General features: G+C 40.1%; 1 long non-coding RNA gene across 1 annotated transcript; it reads left to right on the top strand.

Moving 5' to 3' along the window:
• The first annotated feature begins 4,629 nt into the window (after positions 1-4,629).
• Positions 4,630-7,003, top strand: LOC107777664 (uncharacterized). The gene is made up of 3 exons (XR_001646246.2): positions 4,630-5,420; positions 5,829-5,874; positions 6,697-7,003. It is a non-coding gene; the product is annotated as an uncharacterized LOC107777664 (long non-coding RNA).
• The last annotated feature ends 9,868 nt before the right edge of the window (positions 7,004-16,871 follow it).

Below are 16,871 nucleotides of genomic sequence, written 5' to 3'. Positions count from 1 at the left end.
CATTCACTCGACTACTAAGCCCACGGGCTACTTTTATTTTGAGTTCGAGCAAGCACTGACTCGACTATTATGCCTACGGGCTACATTGCATCGAGTTCGAATCATTCACTCGACTACTAAGCCTACGGGCTACTTTTATTTCGAGTTCGAGCAAGCACTCACTCGACCATTAAGCCTACGGGATACTTTGACCATTACGCCTACGGGCTACATTATTTTGAGTTCGAATCATCCACTCGACTACTAAGCCTACGGGCTACTTTTATTTCGAGTTCGAGCAAGCACTCACTCGACTACTAAGCCTACGGGCCACTTTGACCATTACACCTACGGGCTACATTATTTTGAGTTCGAATCATTCACTCGACTACTAAGCCTAAGGGCTACTTTTATTTCGAGTTCGAGTAAGCACTCACTCGACCATTAAGCCTACGGGCTACTTTCACAATTACGCCTACGGACTACATTATTTCGAGTTCGAATCATTCACTCAACTACTAAGCCTACGAGCTACTTTTATTTTGAATTCAAGCAAGCACTGAATCGACTATTACGCCTACGGGCTACATTGCATCGAGTTCGAATCATTCACTCGACTGCTAAGCTTACGGGCTACTTTTATTTCGAGTTCAAGCAAGCACTCACTCGACCATTAATCCTACGGGCTACATTATTTCGAGTTCGAATCATTCACTCGACTACTAAGCCTACGGGCTACTTTTATTTCGTGTTCGAGCAAGTACTCACTCGACCATTACACCTACGGGCTACATTATTTCGAGCAAAACTACTCATTTCTTCGAATTCAAATGAACACTTGACTATTTAAGCTGAAGGATGTTCGATCCCGACAAAGCAAAGGGGACTACCCACAAGGCCCGAAGGCAATAGAGATTAAAATTCAAACTATCTACTTAGTTTGAAAGGCTATTTTACTTCAAAAGGAAGAAAGATTTATATTTACAAATTTTTTATACAGAGGCGGCTACTCTACCAAAAGGAAGTTCTTTATACAAAAACTGAAAGCGGTATCAAAAGAACGCAGCAAACGACCTAAGGCCCTAAATGACTCAATCTTCATCGGAGGCCGTATTCTCGGCATCGTCCTCATCTTTAGACTCCCCCGAGTCATCGAAGTCCTCCTCAGGAAAGGCCAACCTTCGAGCTTTGTTCTCCTCCGCCCTGGTGACTTCAATCTCAGCCCCAATATCGAAGCCTTGAGCTCTGACCTCCTCGATAGCCTCTCTCCGAGCTTTCCATTTTGCATGTTCGACCATGCTCTCATCTTTGGCTTGGTTAACCTCGACATCAATCCTGAACTGAGCCACTTTGGCATCAGCTCTTTTATTGGCCTCGATCACCTCGGATCTGGCCACTTCAAGTTCTTTGGATAAATCTGCTTTATCAGAAGTGGCCAAATCCAACCGATGCTGAAGCTCTTTCGTCTTTTCGATCAACCCCAAAGAATTTTCTTTCGCAGATCGAAGTTGGGCATCAGACAGCTCCAACTGAGCTTCGACGGCTTCCTTTTTCGAGGCAAGGATATCCATACACTTTTTAAATTTTTCTGCCTTGGCAAGTAGCGCATCTACCTATGAGTTAAGCCGTCCAATCTGCTCGATCCTCTATCGAACCTGTAGAATCGGATCATTAGTGGTTATCTCTTTTTCATCTTCACTATCACGGAACATTTGAAATACCTGCTCAGCCATCTCCTCATGCTCTTCCCGAGCCGCTGTCAAATCTGCTCGAAGTTTTTCACTAAGGATCTTGTATGAGTCACTCTTCTCAGTGAGGCTCTGAACCTCGGCATCATGCTCCTCACAGATTCGAAGAAAGGCCTTGTGATGCAACACCGAAGCCTACAAACAAAAGAAGAAACATTAGAATTACCTACAACTCTATGTGTAAAAGAAGCAACGAACACGCCACAAGAGTTACCCATTCAAAGCATGTTGGGCCTCATTGAAGAGACAGGCGGTCCCCACCGCATTCATCACTGATTGATCTTCTTCGGTCACCAAGGACCGAAGGTAGCTGGCAATCCCCACAGGGGAAGAAAATATTCGGGTATCCGCAGGTACGGAGAGCAATATCTTCCGCCTTCGGTCGGGATCGATGCTCGGGGCCGAAAATCGGTCCACCAGTTTATGAGTCGATGAAGGTTCGGTAGAACCAGACCACAACACTTTTTTGGGTACCGGCATTCCACCGAAACCGGTAACCTCCTCCGAGGCACCTGACTCGAGCCCCTCCAGAAAACCATGGATATCGGCCGACTCCTGAATACCCTCATAGGACCGATCCTCCAACATGATGGCCTCTCAAATCATGGCATCCGAAATCTGAGGGGATCCGCCAATGTCAACTGTCCCAAACTCATCCCTTGAAATATCTTCTAACTGCCCGAGAAGATCCACCCTCGGTGTCCTTTTCAATCATCTTAGTTCGAGAAGGGATAATCTCAGCTTCTTCTTGCTCTGGGATTATGGCCAAGGTTCCCTGATTTGCTTTCACCAAATTGGAAGACTGTTGAATCACAACATTAGCCCGTACGCAGGCTAAATTCTCCTCTCCTTCTTCGGGCTCGTCCCTTAAATGGCGGGCCATTTCCGAAGTCATAACACTAGAGCCCCCCTTCGGCTTTTGAGATCTCTTAGCAGGTTTCTTCTTCTCCGAGCTCGGGGAGCCCGATACGCCTTTTCTCTTCCTTTCTTTTACCTGCTTCAGGACAGGAACTTCTTCGCCACCAGATGGGGGCCTCATGACTACATCTTTCCCGAGTCCTATAAAAGGGAAGAGGGAGATTTACTATACAAACCGATGAAGAGACAAATCGACAAAAAGATTTACCATGACTGTGGGCCTCCTATCGACCCTTTGATAATTCGACCCAAGCACGCTCGGAGTACGGTCTCTGCAACACCAGACTTTCGACCCATTGTCTAAGATCCGGGATCAGTTCCGGCATTCGAGCTACGGCTGTGATAAGGAAAGAAAAATGGATCAACAAAATAAAAGGCAATCACAAAATCAAAATGGGCAAAGAGAAACGTTCACTCACGGCTCATATTTTATTTCTCAGGAAATGGCAAGTCATCGGCAGGGATTAGGTCCGAGGTTTTGATTCGAACAAAACGGCCCATCCAACCCCGATCCCGGGTCTGTCTATGCTCGAGAATGGCGCTTTGGTTGCTCGGCGAGCAAGCTTGTTCAACCCTCCTCAATAAAGTCGGGGACTATAAAAGCACATAAGATGATCGAGGGTAAAGATACGCCCCTCGACCTTGCTCGAGAAAAATCGAAGAAGAATCACTATCCTCCAAAAGGAAGGGTGAATTTGGCCGAGGGTCACATCGTACCTCTTACAAAAGGCAACAATGACAGGGTCTAAAGGACCCAACGTGAAAGAATAAGTGTAAACACTTAAGAACCCGTCGACGTGGGTAGTAATTGATTCATCAGGCGATGGGATTACTACGAGTTTATTATCCTAGTTGCATTCTTGTATGACTTTATCGAGAACTTTTTTGGTAATTGAACATTGATACCTCGATATCAGCTCACACCGACCCGGTATCGGAGAAGGCTTTTCAATTTTAAAATCGCCTATATTCGAACACCCTACCGGAACGAATTCCTCAGGGCGGGGCTCTTCCACATCCTCGCCACCAGCAGGTCGAGATGAGGAAGCGGTCTTTTTTTGCGGAACAGTTTTAGACGTTTTTGCCATTTAAAATTTCGTGAACAAAGAACGGAATTATTTGGTGTTTTAAGAAAGAGTTTGCAGTAAAACTCACAGATTTACAGGCAGAAAACTCAGAAGAGACGAAAAGGAACTTAGAAAAATTGGAAGATTGAAGACGTAAAGTTTGAATGATTGAAGGAAAGGCTATTTATAGATTGAAGCAATGACGGTTCAATATCAGAGGTGGCCGACCACCGTCTGACACATTAAATGCCTTGGTAAAACCGAACCGATGGGACAGCTATCACATATGTCATGGTCGAGATCGATGTAAACGTCAGTATATATCTGATCAAGCTGTTGGAAAATCATATCGTTTCTCGCCACATCCTTTTTCGAGAAACGAGGGGACTATCTGTGTACGGTCATAACCGATTGAGTCACTCATACGGACTGATCGAGACGGTAATACTTTGATCAAAAGGTATCTATGTAAGGTTAGGTCGAGGTCCGAATAAAGGGGTTTCAGGATTCGAGCTCCAAGTCCGATCAAGGATCAGTTTGGTATCATTATCGGGCCCATGACCAAATCGAACCACGAGGCAAAAGGTTGTCGGAGATGCATAGACCGACCAACACCCACCCTGAATATCAAGACTCCGAGTCAGGATCGAGCTCGAGTCAAGGCCAATGGCTCGACCTGATATCGAGTTCGAGTCAGTATCGAAGCTCACAGACAAGGCCGTTGCAGCCGCACTAAGGGAGAGAATCCTGGCGGGAAGTAGGGAAAAAACAATACATCATGGGCTCTCCACTACATATTTTTTATTGTTGTATATAAAGTAGGATCCCTCTACTATAAAGAAAAAAATGGATGGTAAGCAGAGGCAGATTGGAACGAAAGATTTCTTCTTATATTGAAAGATATCCCCTTGTATTTATTTCCCTTTATCTTATACGTTCTTCTTCTCACTATTCTCATTCTTATAGTCAAGAATACACGTATTTCTATTTCTCTATACGATTTGTATCAAATTATATCACATATCCTTAGAACCATACACAAATTTAACTCTATCTGTTTTTCGGGTAAACAAAACTGCCTTTGAATGATGCTTTACGGAGAATGAGGTATGCATTCCCATTCGGATATTGGTGCTATGAGAATCCGAGTTAGGAGACTTTACCACACCTTTTTAATACATCCTTATGGCCGGTAGGATTTGCTCTTACTTTGCTTCTTGTGCAGGTCTAGCAACTTCATCAGGGCATTCTTAAATGGTGGCAAGCTATAGTCAACCCAAGATTGCAACCGTACTATTATGTTATGCCTTCCATAATTATTTGGGAGCTATGGAAGAGAAGAAACCCATTCAAGCATGGATGCACTACTTCTGTTAGTATGATTATATATCAGATGTTCAGTATGGTACTGTGCAAAATCTAGTGAGAATCAGAAGGTCATCGCTTCAGCATATCCCTCATAAATCAAACTAGCTACTAGAAGGCTTTACCCTAGCTTTGAAGATCACAAAGGTTCTTTAGGAACAGCCTCTAGAAGGATGGATGAAATGCAATACTGATGGAACTTCAAGAGGCAATCTTGTTAGGAGTTCATATGCATTATGTGTTAGCTAGTGATGTTGGGGGATCTGATTCATGCACAAGCCAAGGAGATAGGATACTTTACAAATACAGAAGCTACGGTAGTTGCTATATTGGAGGCAATCAGGTTCGTGTCAATGCTCATGTTATTCTGCATGCAAATTCTTTGTTTTTGATAAATGTCTTAGAAGAAAATTGAAAACCACCGTGGTCCATATTGGTTGGATAGAGGAGATACAAGAGCTTAGATGATAGGGGGGCTATTATATATGTGTAACTCCTTTACAACATTGGATATACAAAGTCCAAGATTGGTTAATGGGGACAAACTACAATGTACATTTCTGCGTGTACGACCCTTAATTAAAAAGATGATGAACAGAAGCAGCTTGCGGAACAAGTACTAGAATAGCATGATATATTGCTTTTACTATATTTGGCTCATGTGCATAGCTTTATTTGATGCTTGCAGTTTTAATCGAGTATTCATTCATTTATAAACCACAGCAATTGTTTTTTGTTTTTCTTTCTTTAGGATATCATATTGTACCATCATGTTAAAGGTCATTAAACTCTCTAAGGTGAGTACTAGTTTTCATGGTTTTTGCAAGTTTTTATTTCTTTCATATTATACTAGACAATTTTTATTTGATTATTATTAATAAAATTAATCATTAGGTACACTGCCGAATAGTATATTAGCTTAAAAACGTTTTGGCAACAATTGTAGGTATGTATGTTATCATAAAAAAAATGACATTTTACTTGCCTCGTAATCAGTATGCAATTATATTGACATAATCGATTTTTTTATTATTCCCTCCATCCCAAATTATTTATCGTGTTTTTCTTTTGCAGGCTCCTTAAAATTTTAATTATGAGTGTTTTTACCCTTATTTATATCTTAAGATATAATCTCTCAACATTGAATATTTACTCTATTTATGTGCAATCTTCATCTTTAAGAACAATTATTAATAAGGATAAAAAAAAATCTTATCTTGAATTTCTAAAAAAATAAATAATCTGAGAGATAGTATTTTTGGAAATCAGGACTAATAATTGAAGACGAGGGGATATTATCGGACGAGGAAAGAGAACTGCAATAATTGGGTAAGAAGTGTAATAAAATATTGGAAAGCATTGACACAATAATATATGCACAAACTGATTGGCCATGTCAGAAACCCACTATTAAAATGGACATCAGAAACCCACTATTAAAATGGACATAAAATATCCTTAATTACTGCAATCATCTTCAGAAGTGAGAGATTATTGTAAGCACAGAAAGATTGAAGCTTTGCATGGTATCTTATAGGTGATTTATCCACACTGTTCAATTGCAGTCTTAACACTTAACAGACTACTCATTTTCTTTTCTCAATTTTATTTTATGCCAGAAATTAATGGGAGACTGCTGCAAATTCCAGTTGGGGGACCAAAGAATTGATTGTCCTATTAGCTGTCACTCTCCTTGCAAGTAGGTGTGCAATTGGGACAGGGCCCCACTCGCTTCTCTTCTCTTCTATGCGGCTCTTGTTTTGGACGGTCCATTTTTCAGGATAACGTATCAACGTCATCCTAATTTTGTTGTTCCCATAATTGCTTTCTTTATTTTTATTTGTAAATAATTATAATTGCCTATTCTTGGAAGTTGCACGATTTAAAGCTTGTTTGGATGGTTGTTACCTCTTGTATTGTACTCATTCCGGTCTACAATAAGTGATATTTTGAATGTTTTTACACATATTAAGAAATTTACTTTTTAACATTAATTAATAATGAAATTGACCATATTAACCTATACTATCTCTTCACATAAACGCTCACTAACACATACTCCAACATTATTTATTATTTACTTCAAGGGCAATGTAGGAAAAAAATAATTAATTCATTCTTGAAATCTGAAAAAATTACTTATTTTGGACCACAAAAAAAAGGCCAAAAAATCACTTATTGTGGACCGGAGGGAGTATCGTATTGTTACTTTAAATACAATATTTGTTTTGATTATTACTTAAATTTTATTATAGTGTATCGTTAAATTCGTCGTTACGTAATGACGAAAAGTGCAACTTTATGGAACGACCGATTTGGTGGGGTCGTGTCATTCCCTTATTTTTTTCTCTCATCTTGCCCTTCTATATTATTAGATAATCTTATTTTATCTTTTACCCTACATTTGTATATAATAACTCTACCTCGTACCTTACTTTTTCTTTATAATATTGCAAGTTTATTTTTCATATTATTGGTGCATGACATCATGAAACGATGGAAAATAATACAATCTATCCAAACATTGTATATATCACAATGATACAGTACAATACAATACAATATGATACATTAAGAAACGATACATAACAACCATCCAATCAAGCTGTTCCTGAGGAGTTTTTAGGACATTTTGGCATTTTCATGATTCTGTGCTAATTGGAAATTTGGTGTTTTAATGTAGGGTTTAGAGAAAATATTAACCTAATGATCTTTTATTTTATTTTTTTGATAAGGAGGATCTTGGCTAACCAACGTTTGCATACATTTAAGTCACTTAATCAGTCAATCTGTAAGTGACCTCAACATTTGGGAAAAGAAATATAGTTAAAGTACCTTTTTTTTTTTTTAAAATGTGAAATTTGTTGTTTATTAGCAGTAAAATATTATCATCATCAGGGATCAGCTCCTAGTCTGTTTTTATTTTCCATGGCAATGGACGCACTGACGCGACACATACAAGGGGAGTGCCTTGGTGTATGTTATTTGCGGACGATATAGTTCTGATTGACGAGACGAGGAGTGGTGTTAATGAGAGATTGGAGGTTTGGAGACAGACTCTTGAGTAAAAGGGTTTCGAGCTGAGCAGGACTAAGACGGAGTACTTGGGGTGTAAGTTCAGCGACGTTACCCAAGAAGCAGACATGGATTTGAAACTGAATAAACAAGTCATTTCCCGGAGAGGAAGTTTAAAGTGCCTTGGGTCAATAATACAAGGTGATGGAGAGATTGATGAGGACATTACGCATCGTATTGGAGCAGGGCGGATGAAGTGGAGGCTCGCTTCAAGTGTTTTGTGTAATAAGAATGTGCCACTGAAACTTAAAGGTAAGTTCAACAAAATAAAAACTTAAAGGTAAGTTCTACAAAGTAGTGGTTAGACCAACTATGTTGTATGGGGCAGAGTGTTGGCCGGTCAAGAACTCTCATATTCAAAAGATAAAAGTAGCTAAGATGAAGATGTTGAGATGGATATGTGGACATAACAGGTTAGATAGGATTAGGAATAAAGTTAGTTGGGATAAGGTGGATGTGGCCCCCGTGGAGGATAAGATGGCGGAGGTGAGGTTGAGATGGTTCAGACATGTTAAAAAGAAAAGTGCAGAAGCCCTTGTTAGAAGGTGTGAGAGATTAGCCTTGATGGGTATTGTTTACCCGTAAAATAATATAGTTAAATTTATAGCGTGGTTTATGGACAAGCGAATCGATTTGACCCAAAAATAATAAGCAAATGAGAACAAAAGTAAGATTGTCAAATGAAATTAAAGAAGATAAAAAGCCCAACTAAGAACTTAGCATTTTCGATGACAAGAGTGAATGCAATATTCAAGTATTAGAATTGAGTTTAATATGACAATAGATTATAGCTTTTTGTGTGCAGAGATTTCTTGTGTCTACAATGGATGTTAATCCTTCTATTTATAGCGTTATTCAAGGAGACAAGATCCTCATATCAAGCTCCTCTTAAATGAGAAAAAAATTGGCATTGATGGGTGCATAACAGTTGGCTATAAATACAGGTATTCTCTATAACGACTGCCCATTGAATGTTACTCGATGACAAAGCTTTGAATCTTTGTTACCGGCTGCTCTGTCTTTGGGACTTGTTCAGCACTGATTGCACACTTGTATCCGGTGCCAGTTGTTTGCTATCTCACATGTCTTTAGTTTCACGTGTCACTTTGTCTTTCGCCCAGCTGTCATTAACCAATTTTATCCTATACAGACAATCCCCCTACTTTTCGGTGATGCAACTTAGTGTTACCGGGAAGTAGATAAGAATTCCTTTCTTGGTGTGAAAGTTCCTGAACGGTTTCTGACATTTGAAAGGACGCACGTCTTCTCGCAATTAATGACCTGAACACGTGTTGCCCCGTGATTTAGAAAATATTTTCACCGATTTTCGGGGTAATCAAGACTATGATTTTTGTCGTTTATAACTTTTCCACTACTCATCATTTTCACTCTTTACTTTCACAACTTCTTTTTCTTCTTTGAATCTCCTTAGAGCTCTTCTACAATATTCAACTTTCTCAGTAAAATTGTTTCCTCATAAACATGTCTTCTAACACTAATTTCTCCAAAAATGCTGGCCTTCTCTTCTGTGGGGGTCTAAAGAAGAACAAAACCAAAGAGGTTAACGTCGATTCTGAAGCTCCAACCGTAAACACCATCATACCATTTCATTTTATCACGACATCCGACCTTCAAGAGCATAAACCACCTCCAAATTCTAAAAGTGACAGGTTCTGGCCTGTTCGTAGATACACTTCTTCCATTTATCCTTCTAGCATACCTGTTATGAAGGAGGAATATAATTGGGGTAATGTCGAAATCCTCAACCCGATGCAATATAATGGGTTACCTACTCCAAGCCGGGGTTCATGTATGTCTACACATACCCATTCACTTGGGCCCTTTCACCTTGGGAGCGGGTGAAGGAATTGACCCAATAATCTTAGAATCTTTCCACTGGTACCAAGTTTTCTTGGCACAGGTAGGCCCATCCATATGGCGTACGGTGGTCTGCCTCTGCCAATTATGCGTTGAGACTGGGGAAACCCTAACTCTCGCGCATATGATGAACCTTTAGTCCCCAAAGATCTTCCGTGGGAGTGTGCTAAACCTCAACAAGCGTGGTCATCACATCCTCCTTACTAGTGTTGATGAGGACAACGACCGTGGATGGATGGAATGGTTCGTTGTCATTTTTACCAGAGACATCATCCCGGCCACAACTCCTACTTTTACTGAATCATGGAATCTTTTTCGTAAGTCTTCGGGAATCTATTTTCTTTCCTCGTTAAAAGAAAAACTTCCTTCTCTGCTGATTTTTTATCCCCTTTGTTCTAGCTACCCATTGGTAAGGGTTCAAGGCCTGGACCGATGGGTACAGAAAATTCAGGGTATCACTACACCAAAATCCTGATGGTGGAAAGAGATACTCCCAAATATGGGTGAAAAGCCAAGAACCACGGTAAGCAAAAATTCTTCTTTCTTTCACTCTTAACAACTTAGGAGCAATCTCTTAATTATCTTTTTGCTCCACACAGGACTTCCAAAGAGTTCCGTCGTGTGCCCCGACGTTGAGTCTCTCGATGACCACGAGAAGGCCGAATGGGTAATGCAGAATGCCTTTAATCGGAGTAGGGTTCATGGATCTACTTGTGCCTCCGGTGAGGGTGCCTCCTCCCGGAGTCCCCACTTCAAAAATAAGAAACCAAAGAGGAAGCGTCCCTCCTCGACTGGGACTCGGGAGAAGAGAGTGGGAGGAACATCAACTGGACCGGTCACATTGGTCCTTGATGATGAAGAAGGGGCTAGTATGAAGATGCCCCTCTTCAAAGAAGAAAAAGGTCTTCATCAGCTCAACCGGGTGCTCAACCGGGAGAGCTTCAAAATACACCGCCAGAAAAGGTTCAAGCACTCTGGGGGAATGGGTTTGGTTGAAAATGTCGATTCCTGCTTTCCGATCCCTGTCGATGTGTAACGACCTGATCAGTCATTTTAAGATTTAGTGTTCTGTTCGGTGGCTTAAGGTCTCGAGCAGTTTCGTATTGTGTATCATGACTTGTGTGGGTGCCCGGGTTCGATTTTCGGATGATTCGGGATTGATTTGGAAGAATGATTCTTGTTTTAGAAGCTTAAGTGGCAAGAGTTGATTGGAGTTTGACTTTTGTGTAGACGACTCCAGAATGGAATTTTGATAATTCCAATAGCTTTGTATGGTGATTTTGGACTTAGGAGTATGCTCGGATTTGGATTTGGAGATCCGTAGGTTGATTTGATACATTTTAGCGAAAGTTGAAAAGTTAAAAGTTTGAAAGGTTGAGAGGTTTGACCGGGAGTTGACTTTATTAATATCAGGTTTAGATTGTGATTTTGGGAGTTGGTATAGAACCGTTGTGTCATATGAATCTTGCATGCAAAATTTGATGTCATTCCGGGTTGATTTGATATGATTCGGCACGAGTTATAGAAGTTGAAAGTTCATTAGTTCATTAGGCTTGAATTGAAGTGCGATTCATAGTTTTGATGTAGTTTAATGTGATTTGAGACCTCGAGCAGGTCTGCGTTTTATGGTGGAACTTGTTGGTATGTTCACACAGGGTCCCGGGGACCTCGGGTGCATTTCGGATGGGCTACGGTCCATTTTCTCATGTTTTGAAATGCTGGTTCTGCTATCTAGTTTTCTTCATCGCATTCGCGTTGATGTTACCAGGTTCGGGTAGTGTAATTTGTAGGCAGCCAGTATTTTTTCTTCGCGTTCGCGAATATGTGAACACGTTCGTGAAGCTTGGAAGACTTTTATCTTCGCGTTCGCATGCAGTGGTCCGCGATCGTGCAAAAATGAGGTGGAAGGGCATCAAGTAATTTTCTCTTCGCATTCGCGTGCACATAGATGCGTTCGCGTAGAGTTTGAAGATCTTGGTCACCACGTTCGCGACCTTAGTGTCGCGTTCGCGAAGTACGATTTGGAAGCTGAAGGTTTTATTCTTCGCGATCGCGAGGGATATTCCGCAATTGCGATGTATAATTCACTCGGAAGAATATAAAGTACTCTATTTTGAGGGCTTTTGATATTTTATCACTTTTTGGGTTAAAGAGCTCGGTTTTGGGCGATTTATTTTGGGGGGGGGATTTTCATGCTTTGGATTAGGTTAAGTGTTCTTCACCAGGATTTGATTATATTTCATGATTCCATATTTGTTTTTATCATTAAATTAGTGATTTGAGTTGGAGAAAATTGGGGATTTTTATAAAAACTTTCAAAAATGTAAAATAAGGATTTGAAGGCCGATATGATGTCGGAATTGGATAATTTTGGTATGGTTGGACTCGTATCAGAATGGGTGTTCGAATTTTATAAGTTTTATTGGGTACCAAGGTGCGGGCCCAGGGTTGACCTTTTGGGTTGACTTTTTAGTTTTCATTAAAGATCGAAACTTTATTATCCAAAGTTGTTTCCTATGGTTTTTATTTATGATATTAAGCTATTTTGGCTAGATTTGAGTCGTCCGAAGATTGTTTCGCACGAGAAGGTCATTTTAGAGTATTGATTTGGCTTCTTTGACCGATTTAGACTCTTAGACTTTTTTCATGTATTTATTTGGAATTGTTAGCACATGTTGTATCTTTTATTCGTCATGTTTACTATCACATGCTTTATTTGAAGTTATCGTTACATGTCACATCCTTTACTTATCAAGTTTACTATTATATACTTTATTTGAAGTTGTTACCTCTTTTATCATTATGTGACTTATTTTATTGTTGAGCTACTCTTAATTGAAATTGTTGTTATATGATATCCTTTTGTTGTCGGGTTAGTCTCATGCAATTAGTCGTAGTTGCTAGTTCGTGCCATCTCTTTCATTGTTATCCTATTTCATACACTAGAATCTGAAATTTGCCATTTCATGGAAATACCTTCATTATCGAGTTTATCCTTAAGCAATTAAGTGAAGTTGAAGTTATTGGAACTTATTAATCTATTTTAATTGAAGTTGTGGTTAAAGGGGGTGTTGTTCATAGTTGAGTTACTTTCCCATTCATTTTGTTGTTATTGAGATTCTATACACATTGTGTTTGAGCCGTGGGCTATTTGTTGTGGAAACATTGATATTGTTGGTTCTTTTGGAAAGGTTGTGGCCTATGGTCACTTGTGGTACAAGTTGATATGTTGTGTTGTTGTGATGTTAGCACATGTGAATTATTGTGTGGATTGGTTGTTGTTATGCGGAGCATAAGGGTGGCATCTCATTGTTGTTGTTATGCTGGGCATAAGGGTGGCATCTCACTGTTGTTGATTGTGCAAAGTGATACGGGTGGCTATTGTGTTATTGTCCGGGCGGAGCGATATGGGTGGCTATTATGCGGAGTGATACAGGTAGCTATCGGAGTGATACGGGTGGCTAATGATATTGTCAGGGCGGAGTGATACGGGTGGCTATCGGAGAGATAAGAGTGGCAATGTCAGGGATGATGTGTGATGGCCTGGGGGCATTTTGTTGGTGATATTCGTGTGATGGTGTGTTTTTCCTTGTGCATGTCATGCACCTTACGTGACTTGTTATGTTTCTTAGATAAGCTACTCGATGTTTTGATATTACTTGCTGACATGGGTTGTACTAGTACACTCACACAAGCATATACCGTAGCATTCCACTTATACTAGTTCAGAAGTATGAAACTTGACATTTATTGATCATGCCCATGTGTTCTTGTATTATATGTTTCCATGTTGATATTGAGCATATGATTTGTGGTTGAGACTCGTGACTTGTGATTATGAGATGAGGTATCTCAGGGTAATTCGTTGTGAGACTTGTGTTGGAACGGCTTGCTTGTTGGTTGAAATTTGTTTCCCTTTTATGTTCTTGTTGGTAATTTAACGTTGTTCTTGTTACTTTTATGTTTAAATCATATGTTGATTCTTGTTGCCATTTACTGATTTCTGCTTTCATTATTAGCTTTATACTTTTATAATGCACAGGTCATTTTGACTAGTAGGTGTCTTGACTTGTACCTCGTTACTACTCCACTAAGTTTAGTCTTGATACTTATTGGGTACCGAGCGTGGTGTACTTATACTACACTTCTGCACATTTTTATGTAGATCCAGGTATTGCAGATATCGGACTCGGGCAGAGTTAGCTTATTGATCGCGGGGATTCAAGGTAGAGCTACATGGTCATCGCAGTCCCTTGGAGTCCTTTCCTTTCATTGTAGTGTAAGCTTGTTATTTGAACAATATTGTATTTCGATCTTTGAGATTTTTCCAAGTATTCAGCTAGAGTTCGTGACTCTGTATTACCTAGTCTTGGGAGGGTGTTATTATTATTGTCGCGTAGGCTTATTTCATTTTTGTTTCGGTATTCATATTAAAATTTGCTTTAAATTATCATTGTTAAACTGGCTTAATTATTGTAAGTACTCGGCTTACCTAGTCTTAGAGACTAAGTGCCATCACGATGCCTATGGCAGGATTTTGGGTCATGACACGACGTCTCCGGTCAGAGGATTTCGGCCCCTGAACTTCTTCTGCCACCAACTTCTGAGCCAGCACCAACTGCCACTCCTTCTACACTAGCTGTTACTTCTCCATCTGCACCAACAACTCCTTCTCCACCGGCACCGACTGCTTCTTCTCCACCGGTACCAACCGAACAAGTAGGAAGATAGTCTCTCGACCACGGGAACTTAGGAAATACTTACTCAGCACCGTCTCAAGACCCTCATGAAATACTTACTCAATTTTAATTTATATTTTGCATCGATAACCTTATTACAGACCTTATTGCAGACCAACCTTCTTGCGAGGGCCTGCATAAGCTGATTTTGGACAAGCAAGAGCTTATTTCGGAACAAGATCGGCTCTTGGCTAAACGGAATCGACTTGTCGAGCGCCTACCGGTGCTGGAAGCAAGAATTTCTCAAGTGGATGATCTTGAGGCCTGGTTCTAGAATTCCGAACAAGATAGAATGGCCCATAGCCAGGAAGCTGCCTAACTACATGAAAACCTTAATGAAGCGAAGGCTAAGTGGGTCGAACTGCATAACACCATTACTACAGTTGCCGAGCGTGAGTCTGCTTTGATGGAGGAAGTTAATAACTTGGATGCTAGAATATGCTCCAAAATCGAGGAGGTTAATGCTGCCGATGAGAGGAGAGAAAAAATGGAAGAGAGACTTAAAAGAGTCATGGAGCAGAATCGACTTCACTCGTCCACTAACGTTAAACTTGATTCCAAAATCAGCACAATGAGAGCTGAAAATGAAAAGCTCCAATCCAAGATTGATAAGCTCCGAGAAAAATTCCAGGACCAAGAAGATTTGCTCGTCTTCGACAAAACCTACGTCATTTATCATACGAAGAGAAAGACCCTGGAGGAGGCAAAAGAAGGCATTATCAATATTGATGACCACATTGCTAAGGCCCGGGAACTGGAGACAACTGCTCGTGAGAACCTTCCTGTTCGGCCTGTGCATCTGATTCCTCGAATACTAACTCTGAGTATTCAGGAACCGAAGGGGAAACCGAAGATGATGAAGGCCTCGAACCGGCAGCCGAACAACCTTCCCTTGCTAGAGAAAATGAATACTCTTTTCTCCCTTCGGGTTCTAACAGCAAGGACTAATGTATATTTTTTCTTTACCTTTTGTTATTACACCAAAAGTTTTGGCACTTTAATTAATAAAAGAAATTTTTTGCTTAAGTGTTGGTGCAAGAAATATTTTGTTTTCATTTAATTGACAAAGCTTTAGGAATATTTTCGCATCCGATAACTTTTGATTCCGGGTATAAACTTTTCCGAAATCTACCCTCTACTATGACAGTTTCATAAGAGAGAGCCCTTATGTTTATGGTGTTCTTGAAGAGGACATCTCCTTTTCATTTCGGCACAAACATTTGAAGTTTTTGTTAACTTTTAAACGATAAAATAAATTAACTTATAATTCGGATGAGAGATAAGATAGAAATAAAAGGACTTTGATTTATTCCCTCTATCTTTAAAAGTACATTTACATTAACACTCATTTGATTAAGTAAATAAAGTTGCCAATACATGTGGCTAATTTGTACAACTTATTTCTATGGGGATGATCATGCAATCCCCGGTTCTGATAAAGCATTGATCCTCACTTCTAGTAGTCCCTGATCTTCATGACATTTTCAGTGCCTTGTAAAGTATTATCCCCCCCCCCAGTGTTCGGATGCTAAGCATGAGAATACGAACACTGGAAGTCTTGCATTCGCCAATGACACTTCCCTTTAGTAAGCTTTGCATTGCTATCTCATTAATGGAAACAACTTGTGGATGGGTAAATAATCTATTTCCAAAGGCCAATGGAGACAGTGAGAGTCTTGGGAGAGGAGTTAAGCCATCGAGCCAAAGATTATTTAACCATCCACAGGTTGGTTGCCATACAAGTCGTGCAAAAGTGAAGGCAACAGAGCTCTCCATTGTTGATTCACCAGCTTGCCGATGATCCTTCCTTTGTAGTATGATCTACATCGCTGCCTCGTTAAAAACCTTGCCAAAAACCAAATTGAGACAAAAACTGGTTGAAGGGAAAAAGAGTGCAGCACATACTTTCAGTACTAGCAAGGATCTTTAACAGTAATACCTTTTGAGGTGAGTCACGTTCCAATTGCGTGGAAATTTAACTCCGTCTTGATTTTTCAATTTGTATGAGCCTTTTTGGTTATAGCTGAAATCTAATAAGGTCCTTTCCATGTCAATCCTAGCTTCTCGGCATTAACTTCTCGAGTGCTTTGAGTGACTTTCCT

Source organism: Nicotiana tabacum, chromosome 12 (genome assembly GCF_000715075.1).
Source record: "Nicotiana tabacum cultivar K326 chromosome 12, ASM71507v2, whole genome shotgun sequence".
Lineage (NCBI taxonomy): Eukaryota > Viridiplantae > Streptophyta > Magnoliopsida > Solanales > Solanaceae > Nicotiana > Nicotiana tabacum.
The sequence above is the reverse complement of the archived record's forward strand: the minus strand, read 5'-3'. Positions and strand labels throughout refer to the sequence as shown.